Source organism: Acinonyx jubatus, chromosome C1 (assembly GCF_027475565.1).
Source record: "Acinonyx jubatus isolate Ajub_Pintada_27869175 chromosome C1, VMU_Ajub_asm_v1.0, whole genome shotgun sequence".
NCBI lineage: Eukaryota > Metazoa > Chordata > Mammalia > Carnivora > Felidae > Acinonyx > Acinonyx jubatus.
The window spans coordinates 121,216,532-121,228,088 of record NC_069381.1 but is presented as its reverse complement, the minus strand read 5'-3'; the positions used below and the strand labels follow the sequence as shown (position 1 = coordinate 121,228,088).

General features: G+C 39.0%; 1 long non-coding RNA gene across 1 annotated transcript; it reads right to left on the bottom strand.

The window, feature by feature from the left end:
* Positions 1–717: 717 nt before the first annotated feature.
* On the bottom strand, positions 718–5,774 carry LOC113595374 (uncharacterized). The gene is made up of 3 exons (XR_003415877.2): positions 5,606–5,774; positions 3,324–3,507; positions 718–852 (listed from the first exon to the last, which is right to left on the bottom strand). It is a non-coding gene; the product is annotated as an uncharacterized LOC113595374 (long non-coding RNA).
* Positions 5,775–11,557: the final 5,783 nt, after the last annotated feature.

The window sequence follows — 11,557 nt, the reverse complement described above, 5'->3', positions numbered from 1 at the left end:
TAAAATGAGGCTTGTTTGATGTAGGTCTTGTGATGGGTAATAAATGGTTTAGCATGTAATCTCACAGCTCCTTGTGGCAGATTTTTAAGTACTATACTTGCAGATGACCTTTTCCAGAGGTAAATTGCATATAAGGGGCTGTAAGTGCCACATTTAATAATGCTTCAGGGATATTAGGAGGAAAGTAACAGTTATTATTCAGTGATAGGGTCCCATTATTAACTTACAGGCTGCTTGCTGAGCAGTGGATCTAGCTTTAGCAACAGATGTCTCCTTCTCAAGCTTTAAGAATTGATCCCAACTGGCAAAGCTATGCTCAATAAGTTGAGAAGGAAAAAGTAGAAAAAAACAAGGTATGAAAGGAAAAATTCTTGGACTGAGAAATCTAAGTTGCTCACTTTTAGGGAAAAGCAGCAATCTTTAAACCGGAATGGGATATAAGGGAATCCTAGGTTTTACCTGAGTTGGTCCATTTCCAGTTTTCTCTCTGATGCACCCTGAAGGTAATTTTCCTAGAGATTTCCAGTTTAGTTCAACTACATATACAGCTGCTAAATTAGAATCACACCTTCATAATCCTAGTAAAAGATCCTTCTAACATTTTTTTTTCCTTCTTACAGAATGAACTGCACATTCTTTGATCTGGTAATCAAGAGACTATAATTATAATGTGGACTTTCCAACCTGACACTCCCCTCCCCCCACTCCTTACTTTCAGGGTATCTTGCTTCGAGTAGATTGCTTTTCTCTCTGATGTCTAATATATTATAATTATTCGTAATTTCCTGCTTTTGTTGTAATATTCTTCCCTTCTTCCTGAATTAGTGTAGTCCAGAGATCAGCAAAGTTTTTCTGTGAAGGTCAGATAATACATTTTTCAGCTTTGTGGGCCATATGCTCTCTGTTGCCACTACTTTATTCAGTTCTGCTGTCTCTGCATGAAAGCAGTCATAGATGGCATACAAACAAATGGGCGTGGGGTGAGGGCCAAGAAGGTGACATAGGGGCTCCTGAACTTTCTTTGCATGGATGCACTGATGTACAGCTACCCATTCAGCAATCCCCTCTGAAGGAAATCCAGAAACTACATGAGTGATTCCTACATATCTGGCAAATGAGAAAATACCCACATCAACATGGGTAGGGAAAGGCTGAGAAGACTCTCACCATAAAGCTCACTCCCAGAACAGCAGCAGATACTCGGGAGGGAACATCTAATTCCTGGCTTCTCCCCAAAGAGTGAAGGATTTGGACTATGCAGCTAGCACCTTAACTTTAGGACTGCCACCAGAGGGATGGGCCCTCAAAATACTCTGCTCTGAAAGTCACTAGAGCTTACAGCTTGCATGCACAAAACACAGAAGTTATAGCAAATAAAGAAGCAGTTCTTAATGGGCACTTGAACACTCACTGGAGATTTCTCCCAAGGCTCAGTATGGATGGAGAGAGCAGGCAAAAATGGCCATTTTCCAGTCTTTCCCTAAAAGGAGTCTAATTGCATAGTTTACAAGGGGAGAAAAAAAGGGTCTCAACCCAAGTTTATACATCAAAGAGCTAGAAAAACAAAAAGCTCAAAGCTAGCAGAAGAATGGAAATAACAAAGATCAGAGTGGAAGTAAAATAAATAGAGACTAAAAAGACAATAGGAAGGGAATCAGCAAAACCAAAAGCTATTTTTTTTTGAAAAGATAAAATTGGCAAACCTTTAGACTAAGAAAAAAAGAAGACTCAAATAAAATCAGAAGTGAATGAACAGTCATTAGAACTGACAACAGAAACACTCAAGATCCCAAGAAACTGCTAGGAATAATTATAACTCAACCAATTAGATAACCTAAAAGAAATGAGTAAATTCCTAGAAACACACAATCTACCAAGATGGAATCATGAAGAAATAGAAAACCTAAACAGACCCATTACTTATGCAAAGATTAAATCAGTAATCAAAACCTTTCTAACAATGAAAACTTCAGAACCAGATGGATTCACTGATGAATTCTACTAAACATTTACATCACACGAGGACACAAGTGAAACCCTTAATACTGTAACTTAATAAAGATGATATATCAACCGACTCATCAGGCATAAATACACAACATTCTGTTTGGATAATGGCACAGGTGCCTCCTTTCAAGGCAGTAATAATGCCCGACGCCATTTTATTTTGGAGAAATGCTAGTGGAAAAAGGTGTTACTGATTTTGGTAATCATTGTTTTAACCTGTGTTTTCTCTTGCATCTGCCTCCAATGCAGCCAGATGGCTGCTTAAAGAGCCACCTGCGCGCTAGTGAAATCCTTCGCTGGCCACTCCCAGCAAACTACGGAGGGGCGCGCATGAGTTTTAAGAGCCGGTCAGGACCGGTGGAGTGTTGAGAGAGATCTTAGAGAGAGAGGGCACTATCACCCGTTGACCTGAAAGCCGAGCTCCCAAGAACTTGGGAGCCTCTACCCGCTTTGGGGAGTGTGGGTTCCCCTTGCCTTCTCCTCTCCCAGATGCTGCCCCAAGGACACAGCCTTGAGATAGTGATGTGGTGTTGAGGCTCTTTGGACGGACATGTGACTGAACTCAGGTAAGGCCTCTACATAAACTTTAAAATTTGTCAGCCAGGTGTGGCGGTCTCATTTTTGTGGCTGTGCAAGGCAAGGCTCATAAGTTCCAGTGCTTACTAAACCAGCTGTCTACCAATTGGGAGTGGCCTGCCTGTTTCTTTGGCCTCTCCCTGCTTTCCACTTATGGGGGCCAATGACACCTGGGGAGCCCCCAGGGAGGTTGCAGACTAACAGTGGAATCGAAAAAATATAGCAAACTCACATAAGTGGATAGAAAGGTGGTTGCAAGGGGCCGGATGAGGGAAATAGAGGCTGGTAAATGGCTACAAACTTTCTATAATAACTAAGGTCTGAGGATTTAGTATGTAACATGGTGACAATGCCGTATTGTATAGTTGGAATTTGCAAGAGAGTAAAACTCAAAGTGTTCTCATAAAAAGGGCAAATGTGACTGATGATGGATGTATTGTTTAACCCAATGGCAGGGCTTCTTTCACAATGTGTACGTAAATCAAATCATGGAATTTCCTGCTTTTAAACAACTTAAGATTTTATTTGTCAATTATACCTCAGTAGGGCTCAAACACACACACACACACACACACACACACACACACACACACCCAAACAACTCAAATATGTGTGGCTGAATTTGGCCCCTCTGCATGTAGTTTACCAAACTGCTGCTCTAGTCTCCTGGGTCTTTACTGTTTTATTAATGACGAACCCATGCCCTATGCCCTCTACAAGACCTCAGTCTGAATTTCCACCTTGTGGTCTTTAAGTTTGCTGCTCAGTGTTAGCCTGGTGGACTGTGCTTCTCTCATCCTTCTTAGGGTTGGTTCTTTCTCAGTTTCCTGGCCTTCTGTCAGAAGCTGAACCAGAACTGGAACAGAGGTGATTTTTGTTTGTTTTCTCCATTTTCTTCACATCACATGGCTTAGATATGTCGAGCTGAATCAAATCAAAGAAAATTGAAGAGCTCCAATTACTGTCTCAAGTTCACTTCCTTAGTTCTAAGTTCAACATTCTCTCCTGACTTAACGTTATTCATTGAGACACGAAAATAGAATCTCATAGGGGTTCCTAAGAGCTGACCCTGGGATCAAGTCAGGGATAGAGGTACAGAGAAATTCAGGTAAAGAAAATAATCTGTCTTCTCTTCATCTTTTTTTTTTTTAATATTTTTTAACATTTATTTTGAGAAAGAGACTGTGAGCAGGGGAGGGGAAGGAAGAAAGGGAGACATAGAATATGCAGCAGGCTCCAGGCTCTGAGCTGTCAGCATTGAGCCCAATGCAGGGCTCAAACTCATGAACTGTGACATCACAACCTGAGCCAAAGTCAGACGCTTAACTGACTGAGCCACACAGGTGCCCATCTTCATCTTTCGACTAAACAAAAACAAAATAGTCATGAAAGACACAAGAAAACCCTCACCAAATCTACTTTTAATATTTTAATAGTTAATATATTTTAATAAAACATCAATATATTTTAATAATATTTAAAACAATACTTCTGTGCTTTCTTCTATCACCTAATAGATAGAAGGCTTGGATTAATGGGTCATTATCAACCAGCGGTAATTATTGTAGATGTTGTTAGCCAAACCTAGATTCTTTGTGATTCTGGGGTTCAAATACAGTATTTAACATTATATTTTTCTGTTCTTCTCCTATTCTTTTTTTTTAAACTTTATTCATTTTGAGAGAGAGAACCAGAGATCACATGCATGCAGAGGAGGGGCAGAGAGGGAGAGAGAGAATCTCAAGGAGGCTCTCTAGTGGAGGTTGATACAGGGCTCAAACCTACAAACTGGGATCATGACCTGAGTTGAAATCAAGAGTTGGACGCTCAGCCAACTGAGCCACCCAGATGCCCCAGTTCTCCTGTTTTTATGTGATATTCCGAGTATGTGGACTCAGGCAGTGGCACATGTTATATTTGCTGGGTGAGACATTTTTTGTCAGTAGTTATCACCTGGGAAATTGTAGCTTTCCATTGTTCCATTTAGAAAGCTGTCCAGGTATTCTATGAGAACTTAAAGAAAATAAATTTCAATCAAGACATACCCACAAAATTTAGTAACATAAAATATAAACATATGAGAGTCAAAATGATTTATTCATCGTTTTAGCTATTAGGTAAAACATGAATGTGGAATTAGCAAATTAAAATAGATTGATATCTCATCTGGTTAGTAACATAGTATTAATAGCTCAGTTAAGTCCATTAATTATTTTTACACCCCCTATGACTAGTTCTTGTTTATAAGATGGCCTGTGAGGGAAGGAAATACAGAGCCATCCATTACCAACAGGCAGAGATTCTGTGACTTTTTAAGCACCGAATGGAGTCTATGAACCACATTAACATCTGATAAGGAGAGTTTCGGGTCATAATTAAAGTCACTGAAACAGGGTGTGCTCTACAAGAAGGACAGCCTGTTATAATAATAGTTAGAACAAGGCATAAAAATCCCTCATCTGACTTCCTCCTGGGTGTTTTCTATTAAAACTCCCACCTGCTGCCTAACTTTTTATCATATCATTACTCAGAAAAATGATTGTAGTGTGACTTGAGGTGAAGCCTTTTTAATTTTCATTAAAAGAAAAAAAATGGTATAAAAGAAAAAAATCATTATTTTGTCGGTATTACCTCTCTCACTTTTTCTTAAAAAAGATATGAATAATTTGGGAGAAACGGACTGATTGTGTCATACTGGGATTTCAATATTATATCACGTCAAAACTGAATGGAATTGCCATTTTTGAAAGTCAAAAAGAGTAGAATACCAGCAATTTCATTTTCTTCAACTTAATAATGACAACAGTTATGCATTGATTTTTTTTTATATGTCAGGCACTCTGCTATGTAAAATCCATATTTTCTTATTAATCCTCATAATAATCATGAGAAGTGGTAGTAGTCTCCATCTGTTCCCGCCCCCCATTTTTGCCAAAGCCACTGAAATGGATCTTGCCAGGCAAACGAAGTTTCAAGATCAATACCCTATCTTAATCCTGCACCTCCTACCAGATCACCTCACCTCTCTCTTTGTAGAAACTTTTGCAATAATACTGTTGAAGATACAGGCATTGCTATCATCGTACATGCTTGACAGATGAAGAACTGTAAGCTCAGAGTTTAAGGGAGGAAGAAAGTTGGAACCTAACTGAGGCAGGATTTGACCCCAGTCTTCTTGACTCAAAATTTGGGGCCCCTTTCACCACTGTCCTTTTATTTCTGTTTTATGACTCAGTTGTCTATTATGAAGTATGATGAAGGTGACCTAACTCATTTGGGCCAAATTGTTGAATTTACCTTGTTTGCATAGTTCAATTGAGATGGATAGAGGTGGTTTCTCTGTCCTTGTTTTTATATGATGTCAAAGACAGTTTATGCTATTCGTTCGATCTGGAACAAGTGGTTCTCACATGTTACTATGCTTTGGTGTCACTGGGGAAACTTACTACAAGTGAAGTGTTCTGGCTGTCTTCCCCAGAGATTCCAGACTGAATTCTGGGTTGCTTCCAGAAAATTATATATTTTTTTAAAGTTGATTTATTTTGAGAGAGAGACAGAGCAGGGGAGGGGCAGAGAGGGAGAGACACAGATAGAATCCCAAGCAGGCTCCATGCTGTCAGTGTAGAGCCCCCCTGAGGGGCTCAAACTCATGAACCTTAAGATCATGACCTGAGCTGACACCAAGAGTTGGATGTTTAACCAGTGGAGCCACCCAAGTGCCCCAGAAAATTTCAAGTTTCAATAAGCATCCCAGGTGAAGCAGGTGAGAAACTTCAGGAAAAAAACTTGGATAAACATTAATTTAGTCTAACTGCCTTACTCTATTTACAGATGAAGAAAGATAAGTCACTCAGAGATGTGAAGCTCCTAAAACTCTGCTTGCAGCATTAGTTCCAGCAACAGAACCTGGGTCTTGATACTCTTAATGAAGTATAATGAATCCTAAAGTTAAGTCACAGACCTCAAAAATACATTAATGCACAGGGCATTACTTGGGATTTAATAAATATACATGCAATATTCATTAATATGTACATGAATGGTTTTTAGCACAACAAATTCATTTAAAAGCACTACTGAGTTCAGACTAGTGTTTTCCTCATATATATTATCCATCATCAGCCTGCAGGGTCTGTTTTCAGTGTTAAATAAGGTTACTCATAACCTGAGCAGAGTGGGAACCGTGATCTAGGGTCCTTTTACTAGCTCAGGCAGCTGCTGCATCCTTTATAATAGTCAAAAGTAGATGCTGTAATTAGGCCTTCAATTGGCAGCTCACTTAGATCAGCTGGGGACATTAGAAATCAGCTAAGGCCTAAAAGCAATCAAAGGGAAGATTGGATGAGACTTCTAATGATAACTTCAAACAGAATGTTTCCCAGAAGTCACCATTTCCAGACTAGCCAGGATTGGAAACCCTGACTTCAGCTATTTAGAGTATACACATACATTACATCCTCTGTGAAAATGGACCTAAAGGAAGCCTGACCTCTTAAGACATGCTATACGTTGGAAAAAGATTTTGGATTTACCCAAATATCTATTGGGCTGGTTTTGTAGCAATTCCATGCATGTGGTGAATAGGCCAACTGAGCAAGACTCTGCCGATGAGGAATATAGAAAAAGAGATGTGGGGATTAAACACAGGAGTATAAAAAATCCTGTCTCTACCACCACCCACACCAACACCATGTGAGTGGAAAATGTGAGCTCCTTGCACTTGGTAAAATTTTCACACTGTATGTGTTGCTGTACCTGTACCTACACAGGTGATTTGTAGAGCTGCAGGGTTCTCCCCTTTGTGTGGGATCATGCTGTGTGGTCCTCTGTCAATGTTGCTATGTCCATCAGTTTTCATACACTATTCATAGAACATATTTGCATCCTTTAACTTTGCTTGTGGGTGTCTTTCCATCCATCATGTCTCATGGTCCTGTTTTGACAACCGTGTGCCCTATTCCTTAGGTCCAATAAAATAGAAGATAGGGAGTAACAAGAAAAGTTAACAGTAATAATGATGGCTATTTGGACATGTCACATGTGCCTACTTCTGCAAGTCTGTAAAAAATTTAAGCCACGATCTTAGGATGTCTACTGGTATCCTGTGGCAATTTCCCCTGAAGCCACGTCTTCAATCTCCAAATCTGTTTACTCTCTATTTCATTTTCCTCTATCCTGTTGATGCTCACTTTCTTGGTCAACATTTGGTTTGTTAGTCTGTTTGGTGGGCATCTATTGTTTAGGCTTCTAAGCCTATCTGGAAAGCCTTCTTCCTTTATTAGGCTTAAATGGCTTAGGTTACCTTCATAATGCTTTATATCAGGCAATTAAGTCACAAAATATAGAGATATTATGACATCAGTGAAGGAGCTCAACATCTTGAGTCAAGATGGCCTGGGTTCAAATCCTGTCTCAGTTATGTTGAAATTCTCTTTCTTCCTCAAATCTCCGAGTTTACATTTCCCTTCTGTCAAGACTTGAAGAATGACATGCCCCTCTGCTACTGCCTGCTCAGAATGGCCTAGGTCAACAGATATTCCTTATTATAGTTGGTGCCTCCCTTCCTTGCTTCCTTGGCTAATTGTGCTCAAGGGCCTATCCAAGTAGGTCCCCTGTATGCCCTGATATCCTCTAATTCTCTTTCTACAAAGACTTAAACACAACATGAATAGTTTTGAGGTGCAGTTGCAACCAGAAAAAAAAATTCCAGTTGCTCTTTGAATTGACTTTTGAGAAGATTGCATGCAAGAATGTTATATTTTCAGATGTCAGATTTCCAGTAAAGTTAGTTATTTCTTAGGAAATGAAGGACAGCATTTTTGTAGGACCTCAGAAATGACTTATTTCCATGATGGAAATTACTTGAAAGCCTGAACTAACCACTTACCACTCACTACAACCCAAAATCAAATTTAGAAATACCAGGTTATCCACTTGAAAAAAAAATCTCTGTAGTGCTTAGTACTTGGGTCACTTCTAGCCACAAATGTAGAGAAATAAAACTCTTCTTCTAACGCTGATCATCATCTTTGCCTCCACCTTGCTCTTAAGCATTATATCTCACTCTGATGCTCTGTATTTATTTTGGGATATTTTCCAAGCCTTTTAGTATTTTCTGGCCCTAATCCTGTCCTGTCCTTATGTGACTGTCTACCTAAGAAGAAAAAAAAATTAGTTCATATTGAATGTATTGAAGACAAATGACTTACCCAGATATCAGGGGATTATTATGAAATCAAATCAAGCTGAATAGACATAAAAAAATCAGGTCTAATAGTCCTGGAGGGATTGGAAGGTATGATTTTGAATTTTAAGTGGGCTGAAAAGATTATCATAAGCATTAATAACCATTTTTGAATATCAGGCAACAGTATGATTGCTTGATTTTTGTTGCATGCAGCCTAGATAGACCCCTTGAAAAGCAAAACCACACACAAAGAGCATGGACAGTTTGCAAGCATAAAAAGAAAACCTTAATGTGGCTGGAAATACCCCAACTAAAGAGTCTATTTCTGAGAGATGGGTAAGAATTTTGAAAACAAGTTTCTTTGAAATATAAAATTGTGCTAGTGAGGAGAGCTATCAGATCCTCTTGAAATTTTGGAGTCCTATAAACTGAGTGATCTCAATATAGGGACAGTTGCTTTGTAATTTGAAAATGCATTAGGGCCTTTATTCCCATTCCCATGGGAGTGCATTGTTTGGGAGAGATGTGTTTGGGCACATGTTTGGTTTGAAAGGGGCTTGTATGCTAAAGGGTAGGGTTGCTTCTGCTTTGATTATTGTGATGTCAACATACTTTCATTTGATGCAAACCTAGTGACTCTTGATCAGGAGGCAAATGGGCTTGAGTAATGAGAGATTTTTCTGGATGAAGGAAGAAATATACAGCAGCCACAGGTTTTCTGCCATATTCTGAAACAAAGATTAAAATGTTTGCCCTTTCTAGGATGCTACATTGACTCTAGGTGTTTACATGCAGTTTAGAGAAGACCCTCCAAATGTCAGTGAACTTCCAGAATGCTTTACATCTTAATTTACATCTTAATTTAAGAATTACATTCTTAATTCAGGGTACCACCAGCAGGCAGGGAGGAAAAAAAATAGATGGGTTTCAAAATTACTAGAATGGATGACTGTGATACTGAAGGGGGTGTTGCCTTTATTATAGTTTGAGGGGATGCACTTGAGCTAATGACACATTCCAGTTCCATAGATTTATAAATGCTACTTGATTTTCTCAGAGGATTAATTAAAGTTTCCCAACAGGAAATTAAAATGAAAAGATTCTGAAGCTTCTTGGGGAGAAAGAACTATATGATTTCAGGACTAGAAGGAGAAAGGGGAGAAACACATTGATTAGGCAGGCACCTAGCATAGGTCAGGAAGCAAGCTCTGTGCTCAGAACCAATTCTTGCAGTTAATTCTCAGAGCTATGTTACAAACTTTATGTTGTTACTCTCGAGTTACTGAAGAACCTGAAGGTCAGAGTAGCCTTCTCAGAGTCACAAGTTAATAAGCATGTGAAAAGCCTTCTTACTACCTCTAAGAAGGCTCAAAAGTAAGTTGAACTCCCAGGCTCAGGGGCAAGTGCTTAAAGACAGTCAGTTTTCATGGACAAACAAAACTGGGTGCTCAGGGGTGTGTCCTTGGTACATGTGTGTCCCAAGCTCCTGGCTTCCCTGGGTGGCCCACTCCATAGGACAAAGCTTCCAATGAGATCCCTCTGTCAGTTAAGTTTATTAGCCTTATCTAGGGCTTTAATCACACCCTGTGGACTATTGGAATCCTGTTTCCCTGTCAAGTTGTTGGCCCTATTTCCTCTTCTAACTGTCCTAGGTGGGTGGGGTGATTGGTTATTTATTTATTTATTGTTTCCAGCCACCCTAAGATTCCACTAAAAAGGTCATAAAAACTGTCCTAGGGTTATTTATTTTTTGCTTGTTTCCATCTATCCCAAGGTTCCACTGAATAGCTCATAATAGCTAGTACCTTGAGCTCATGCCAATGTCCCAGTCTGAATGTTTCCTAAAGAAAATCTCTGTCATCCAGGTCTACTGAGCATGAAAACCTCCGGTGAATAATTCCCTTTGGAAATTAAGACCATTTGTGTTGTCTGATCTTTGAAATTAATTCATTATATCGGGCCCCAGTACATCAATCTCCCTGTAGCTTTCTCCCTAGTAGTTTTAGTTCTCAGAAAAGTTAACTGATTTTTTCAAAGGCTAACAGCAAGTAAATGACAGCATTCATCACCATTCCTCACTACTGCAAATGAGCAGGATTATAATTGAATTAAGTTCCCAGGCTCATACATTCATTCATTCATTTATTCAAAATCTGCTTTTTGAGTTCCTACAGGTGCCAGGAAGAGTTCTAATTGTTTGGTATTTATCAGTGGACAGAAGCCGTGAGACATAGCTAAGTATAATCCATATTCCACAGGAAAAGACTTTAAATCTTTGAAGACAGTTATCTTTTTGCCATCAAGTCATTTCCAAGCTTACAGGCTTACTATATCTAGTTCTTTCTGTACATCATCTGACGCCCTCATCCCTCATAGGGGGCGTCATGAGAATATAAGTGTCCACAGAAAATGTGCTGTATTGTTTTGCTTATTACATCCTAGTGTCTAACAAAAAGTGATGCAATATATAGTTGTTAAAAATAATATGAATATATCTTGCTTACTTCTGGACCTCTTTGAGTTTGGGTTGGCATTTTAACTGAACCTCTTTTAGCAAGAATTTATAGATTTATTTCCTGAGTAATGCTAGAGTATTTTTTATATTATGGGAAAAGATCAATCATAAGGTGTTGCTTTAAGGAAACTACAGAGAATATTGGAATAAATGGACTACTCTTGTCAAAGGTAGGCATTGCAAAGAATTAAGTTTACAACTACAGATGAATCAGAGATCCTGGAACCAGGGGAAATGAGAACTACAACACATCAAAGGGTTGCAGATATTTG